Genomic DNA, 7816 nt, shown 5'->3' on the forward strand with positions numbered 1-7816 from the left:
GTGCTCAACCTGATAGCACTCTTGCAGGTCGTGGTCCTTGGTCCGATGGATCTTGTAGTACGGCCCATCGCCTTTCCCGGCCTTCTCGGCAGCCGCAGCATTCCGACAATCAGCGCACACAACAGTCTCCTTGCCGGGGACCTCAGCCTTGGCGATCTTGCCGGTACTAGGGGTGCCTGATCCTTCAACAGCCATTACTGCCTTATCTCTCTGCTTCTTGCTGTGCTTCTTGCTCTTCTTCTGACTGGTGGACTCATCATCATCCTCTGAATCCATATTGATGCAATCTTCCTCTCCAGGCAACTTCCTTCCCCCTAGAGTGTATAGATCCTTCACAGTCTTGGGCAACCGCCCATTCATCTTAGAACGAATCTGGTGGTTGCACACATTGGACTGGAAGGCAGCTACCACAGCTGCTGGATGGATATTTGGAATATTTCTATGAACTTTATTGAATCACTATAAATACTTATGAAGGGTTTCTCCTTCCTTCTGTTGGAGAAGCTGCAGGTCGTTGGGCCGGCCTGGCTCCTGGTGGCCACCTGTGAAGGCACAGATGAACTCGTGGCACAGGTCTGTCCATGAATAAGTGGATTTCTTCGGCAGGTGCATTAGCCAAGACCTCACATTGGACTTGAGGGCCAAAGGTAAGTAGTTGGCGAACACCTTCTCATCTCTTCCCCCAGCAGCCTGAACATCGATGGTGTAGATGCTCAGGAACTCTGTCGGGTTCAGCCTCCCCTCGTACTTCTCAGGTATCTCTGGCTTGAACGTGCGAACGGACGGCCAATGGACTTTCCATAGCTCACGGTTAAAGGCAGGGCATCCAACCTCGAAAGGTAGGGGGCCTCCAATACCGAGCGTGGGCTCATCGACATTGGGGCCGTCACACCCATCGGTTCGGCGGAGGTTGTCGCGGCGTTGCTCAATGACGCGTGTGTCTCCTCTCCGCCTCTCCTACAGGGTTCATCGTTGTCCTGGACATGCTCGAGGGTTAGAGGAGGCCACCGAGACGTCATCGGGGTCTTGATTTGGTCGCGCTCGTGCTGGCTCCCATGGCGGGGACTGTACGTGGGAATGGCTCCCTCCGTACGGGCAGCGGCACGAGCCGTTGTCATCGCTTGGGGAGGCTGTGGCGGGTCAGCTCATCATGAGCCCCCAGCTTCGGTGATATCGAGTAGACTTTGGATGGTGGCACGCCATTCGTCCATCTGCTCGGCTGCCAGTGGGAACCTCAACAACAACTGAGCCCGTGTCATGGCCTCTGAGGCTGTACTTGGCATGGATGATGATGAAGTCGATCACATCGTCGCTCGGCTCCTGACGGAGCCAGCGGCGGTAGTACCGCGCCCCCGCTGTTGCGGTGCAACCATCTGGGTGACAGGGTGGTGCGGCAAGGGCGCTCGAGGGCTAACGGCTCCGTTGGGCGCAGCATCTTGGTCGACTCGCTCGGGGGAAAGCGCACGCGCAGCGGTCACGCCTGCGATACGGCGGCCGGAGAGCGGCAGTTCGGCCCCAACCGAGCGCATCACTGCGGCTGTGCCCATCGGCGAGCGGGGCGGGGCCGTCGAGGTGTTGTTGGCGTTGCTCTCCTCCGGTGCCTCCTGCTCCTGCGTCGGCCGCGGGGGAAGTGGTGGCAGTGCCGCCTGCTCCGACCACATCCCCAATAGCGTCTGCGTCCTTGCGCGGCTACATGCCCCCTGCAGCGTTGGAGGCCACGGGCGGTGGAGCCTTCGAGGTGGATGGATGAGCCAAAGAAGCGGGCTTCTTCTTGGGCACCATGGTCGATGGCGCCATTGAAGATGCAGATGGCGATGAAGGTGACGCGCTGCTCACATATTCAGGTTCGCGCAAGCGACCCCCCTACCTGAAGGAAATATGCCCTAGAGGCAATAAGAAAGTTATTATTTATTTCCTTAATTCATGATAAATGTTTATTATTCATGCTAGAATTGTATTAACCGGAAACTTAGTACATGTGTGAATACATAGACAAAACATATAGTCCCTAGTATGACTCTACTTGACTATCTCCTTAATCAAAGATGGTTATGTTTCCTAACCATAGACATATGTTGTCATTTGATGAATGGGATCACATCATTAGGAGAATGATGTGATGGACATGACCCATCTGTTAGCTTAGCATTATGATCGTGTCAATTTCATTGCTACTGCTTTCTTCATGACTTATACAAGTTCCTCAGACTATGAGATTATGCAACTCCCGAATACCGGAGGAACACTTTGTGTGCTACCAAACATCACAACGTAAATGGGTGATTATAAAGGTGCTCTACAGGTGTCTCCGAAGGTGTTTGTTGGGTTGGCATAGATCGAGATCAGGATTTGTCACTCCGTGTTTCGGAGAGGTATCTCTGGGCCCTCTCGGTAATATTCATCACTATAAGCCTTGCAAGCATTGTGACTAATGAGTTAGTTGCGAGATGAAGTATTACGAAACGAGTAAAGAGACATGCCGGTAACGAGATTGAACTAGGTATGATGATACCGACGATCGAATCTCGGGTAAGTAATATACCGATGACAAAGGGAACAACGCATGTTGCTATGCGGTTTTACCGATAAAGATCTTCGTAGAATATGTAGGAACCAATATGAGCATCCGGGTTCCGCTGTTGGTTATTGGCCGGAGACATGTCTCGGTCATGTCTACATAGTTCTCGAACCCGTAGGGTCCGCACGCTTAACGTTCGATGACGATTGGTATTATGAGTTTATGTGATTTGATGTAAAGAAGGTTGTTTGGAGTCTCAGATGTGATCATGGACATGACGAGGAGTCTCGAAATGGTTGAGACATAAAGATTGATATATTGGACGACTATATTCGGACTCTGGAAGTGTTCCGGAGAAGTTCGGATACAACCGGAGTGCCGGAGGGTTACCGAAACCCCCCAGGGAACTAGTGGGCCTCGATGGGCCTTAGCAGAGAGAGAAGAGGGCCGCAGGAGGGCTGGCCGCCCCCTTCCCCCTTGAGTCTGAATTGGACAAGGGAAAGGGGGTGACGCCCCCCCCTTTCCTTCTCCCTCTCTCCCTCTCCTTCCTTCTCCCTCTCTCCTTCTTGGTGGAAACCTACTAGGACTTGGAGTCCTAGTAGGATTCCCCCTTTGGGGGCGCACCAAGGCGGGCTGACGGGCGTCCCCTCTCCTCCTTCATATACGGGGGGCAGGGGGAACCCTAGAACACACAAGTTGATTGTTTAGCCGTGTGCGGTGCCCACCTCCACAGATTTCCTCCTCGGTCATATCGTCATAGTGCTTAGGTGAAGCCCTGCGCAGGTACTTCATCACCACCGTCACCATGTTGTCGTGCTGATGAAACTCTCCCTTGACCTCAGCTGGATCTAGAGTTTGTGGGACGTCACCGAGCTGAACGTGTGCAGATCGCGGAGGTGCCGTACCTTTGGTGCTAGGATCGGTCGGATCGTGAAGACGTACGACTACATCAACCGCGTTGTTATAATGCTTCCGCTTTCGATCTACGAGGGTACGTACACCACACTCTCCCCTCTCGTTGCTATGCATCAGCTAGAGATAGATCTTGCGTGATCGTAGGAAAAATTTGAAATTACTGCGTTCCCCAACAGTGGCATCCGAGCCAGGTCTATGCGTAGATGTTATATGCACGAGTAGAACACAAAGAGTTGTGGGCAATAATAGTCATATTGCTTACCTACATGTCATACTTTGATTCGGCAGTATTGTTGGATGAAGCGGCTTAGACTGACATTACGCATACGCTTACGCGAGACTGGTTCTACCGACGTGCTTCGCACATAGGTGGCTGGTGAGTGTTTGTTTCTCCAACTTTAGTTGAATCGAGTGTGGCTATGCCCGGTTCTTGTTGAAGGTTAAAACAGCACACTTGACGAAAAATCATTGTGGTTTTGATACGTAGGTAAGAACAGTTCTTGCTAGAAGCCCGTAGCAGCCACGCAAAACTTGCAACAACAAAGTAGAGTACGTCTAACTTGTTTTTGCAGGGCTTGCTGTGATGTGATAGGGTCAAGGCATGATGTGATATAATTTGTTTTATGAGATGATCGTGTTTTGTAAGAAAGTTATCGGCAACTGGCAGGAGCCATATGGTTGTCGCTTTATTGTATGCAATGCAATCGCCATGTAATTGTTTTACTTTATCACTAAGCGATAGCGATAGTCATAGTAACAATAGTTGGCGAGACGACAACGATGCTACGATGGAGATCAAGGTGTCGCACCGGTGACGATGGAGATCATGATGATGCTTCGGTGATGGAGATCATGAGCACAAGATGATGATGGCCATATCATGTCACATATTTTGATTGCATGTGATGTTTATCCTTTATGCATCTTATTTTGCTTAGTACGGCGGTAGCATTATAAGATGATCCCTTACTAAATTTCAAGGTATAAATGTTCTCCCTGAGTATGCACTGTTGCTACAGTTAGTCGTGCCGAGACACGACGTGATGATCGAGTGTGATAAGCTCTACGTTCACATACAACGGGCACAAGCCAGTTTTGCACACGCAGAATACTCAGGTTAAACATGACGAGCCTCGCATATGCAGATATGGCCTCGGAACACTGAGACCGAAAGGTTCATCGTGAGTCATATAGTAGATATGATCAACATAGTGATGTTCACCATTGAAAACTTCTCCATCTCACGTGATGATCAGACATGGTTTAGTTGATTTGGGTCACGTGATCACTTAGATGATTAGAGGGATGTCTATCTAAGTGGGAGTTCTTAAGTAATATGATTAATTGAACTTTAGTTTATCATGAACTTAGTCCTGATAGTATTTTGCAAATTATGTTGTAGATCAATAGATCGAGTTGTAGCTTCCCTATGTTTTTATATGTTCCTAGAGAAAACTAAGTTTAAAGATGATAGTAGCAATGATGAGGACTGGGTCCACGATCTGAGGTTTATCCTCATTGCTGACAGAAGAATTATGTCCTTGATGCACTGCTAGGTGACAGACCTATTGCAGGAGCAGATGCAGACGTTATGAACGTTTGGCTAACTCAATATGATGAGTACTTGATAGTTTAGTGCACCATGCTTTACGGCTTAGAATCGGGACGTCTAAGACGTTTTGAACGTCATGGAATATATGAGATGTTCCAGGAGTTGAAGTTAATATTTCAAGTAAAACCCGAGTTGAGAGATATGAAGTCTCCAACAAGTTCTATAGCTAAAAGATGGAGGAGAATAGCCCAAGCAGTGAGCATGTACTTAGATTGTCTGGGTACTACAATCGCTTGAATCAAGTGGGAGTTAATCTTCCAGATAAGATAGTGATTGACAGAGTTCTCTAGTCACTATCACCAAGTTACTGGAACTTTGTGATGAACTATATTATGCAAGGGATGACGAAAGCGATTCCCGAGCTCTTCGTGATGCTGAAATCAACGAAGGTAGAAATCAAGAAAGAGCATCAAGTTTTGATGATTGACAAGACCACTAGTTTCAAGAAAATGGCAAAGGGAAAGAAAGGGAACTTCAAGTAGAATGGCAAGCAAGTTGTCACTCCCGTGAAGAAGCCCAAAGCTAGACCAAAGCCTGAAACTAAGTGCTTCTACTGCAAAGGAAATAGTCACTGGAAGCGGAAATGCCCTGAATATTTGGTGGATAAGAAGGATGGCAAAGTGAGCAAGGGTATATTTGATATACAAGTTATTGATGTGTACCTTACTAGTGTTTATAGTAGCCCCTGGGTATTTGTTACTTGTTCGGTTGCTAAGATTAGTAACTCGAAACAGGAGTTACAGAACAAACAGAGACTAGTTTAGGGTGAAGTAATGATGTGTGTTGGAAGTGGTTCCAAGATTGATATGATCATCATCGCACACTCCCTATATTTTCGAGATTAATGTTAAACCTAAATAAATGTTATTTGGTGTTTGCGTTGAGCATAAATATGATTAGATCATGTTTATTGCGATATGATTATTCATCTAAGACAGAGAATAAATTGTTATTCTGTTTACATGAATAAAACCTTCTATGGTCATACACCCAATGTTGATGGTTTATTGAATCTTGATCGTAGTGATACACATATTCATAATATTGATGCCAAAAGATGCAAAGTTGATTTGATAGTGCAACATACTTGTGGCACTGCTGTTTGGGTCATATGATAGATGGACTTTTGGAATCACTTGATTATGAATCATTTGATGCTTGCGAATAGTGCCTTATGGGCAAGATGACTAAAACTCCATTCTTTGGAACAATGGAATGAGCTAGTGACTTATTGGAAATAATACATACTGATGTATGCGATTCAATGAATGTTGATGCTCGTGGCGGGTATCATTTTCGGATATTGGGTTCTGGCAAAACCCTTAAGGTTCAAACACTGGGGTGCGCACGAAGATCTCTCCCTACCGAAACACGCCCTCAGCCTCGCCGCGATCTCTAAGCTAGCTCGATGAACAACACAAGAGACACAAGATTTATATAGGTTCGGGCCACCGTTGTGGTGTAATACCCTACTTCTGTGTGTGGTGTCGTGGATGGCCTCTTGGGCTTATAATGAACAGTACAGTGGAAGAACAGCCTCGCCAGGAGAGGTGTTCTTGTGCTTGGTGGTGTGTAGATGAACTGGGTTCGGCTCCCCCTCTACTGTGGTGGCTAGCTCTATTTGTAGAGGCCCTGGTCCTCTTCCCAAATATTGAGCGGGAAGGGATCCAACAACGGCTGTTCTAAAAGGGGACAACTAGTACAAGCTATCCTGAATAAAGGTGGTCTTCGCCTGCCAAAGGCACTGGTGGTGATGCCATCTTGGGCTCCATGGTGACCTCCGTCCTGCCGTCCCACTGGCCTTGGTCTCATTGCACCGATATGTAAACCTTTGCCTAATGCCTCGGTACTCCGTGCCTGCGCTTGTCCCCTTTGCACCAAAGAGGAAACGAGGACACTGCGCGGGCTAGCGCCCACCTAGCGCCTGCCTGGCCTTGGTCGTCATGGCTTGCGTCACAAGGACCTCGCGAGGTACCCCTTGCCTTGATCTCTCCGCCTCCTCGCGAGCCTGCCTGGTGAGGCCGCCCCTGAGGAGGCCTCTGATGTCTACTACACAACCTTCTTCTTGTAGACGTTGTTGGGCCTCCAAGTGCAGAGGTTTGTAGGACAGTAGCAAATTTCCCTCAAGTGGATGACCTAAGGTTTATCAATCCGTGGGAGGCGTAGGATGAAGATGGTCTCTCTCTAACAACCCTACAACCAAATAACAAAGAGTCTCTTGTGTCCCCAACACACCCAATACAATGGTAAATTGTATAGGTGCACTAGTTCGGCGAAGAGATAGTGATACAAGTGCAATATGGATGGTAGATATAGGTTTTGTAATCTGAAAATATAAAAACAGCAAGGAAACTAATGATAAAGTGAGCGTAGACGGTATTGCAATGGTAGGAAACAAGGCATAGGGTTCATACTTTCACTAGTGCAAGTTCTCTCAACAATAATAACATAATTGGATCATATAACTATCCCTCAACATGCAACAAAGAGTCACTCCAAAGTCACTAATAGTGGAGAACAAACGAATAGATTATGGTAGGGTACGAAACCACCTCAAAGTTATCCTTTCTGCTCGATCTATTCAAGAGTATGTAGTAAAATAACACGACGCTATTCTTTCCGCTCAATCTATCATAGAGTTCGTACTAGATTAACACCTTAAGACACAAATCAACCAAAACCCCAATGTCACCTAGACACTCCATTGTCACCTCAAGTATCCGTGGGCATGATTATACGATATGCATCACACAATCTCAGATTCATCTATT

This window comes from Triticum dicoccoides, chromosome 7B (genome assembly GCF_002162155.2).
Source record: "Triticum dicoccoides isolate Atlit2015 ecotype Zavitan chromosome 7B, WEW_v2.0, whole genome shotgun sequence".
Lineage (NCBI taxonomy): Eukaryota > Viridiplantae > Streptophyta > Magnoliopsida > Poales > Poaceae > Triticum > Triticum dicoccoides.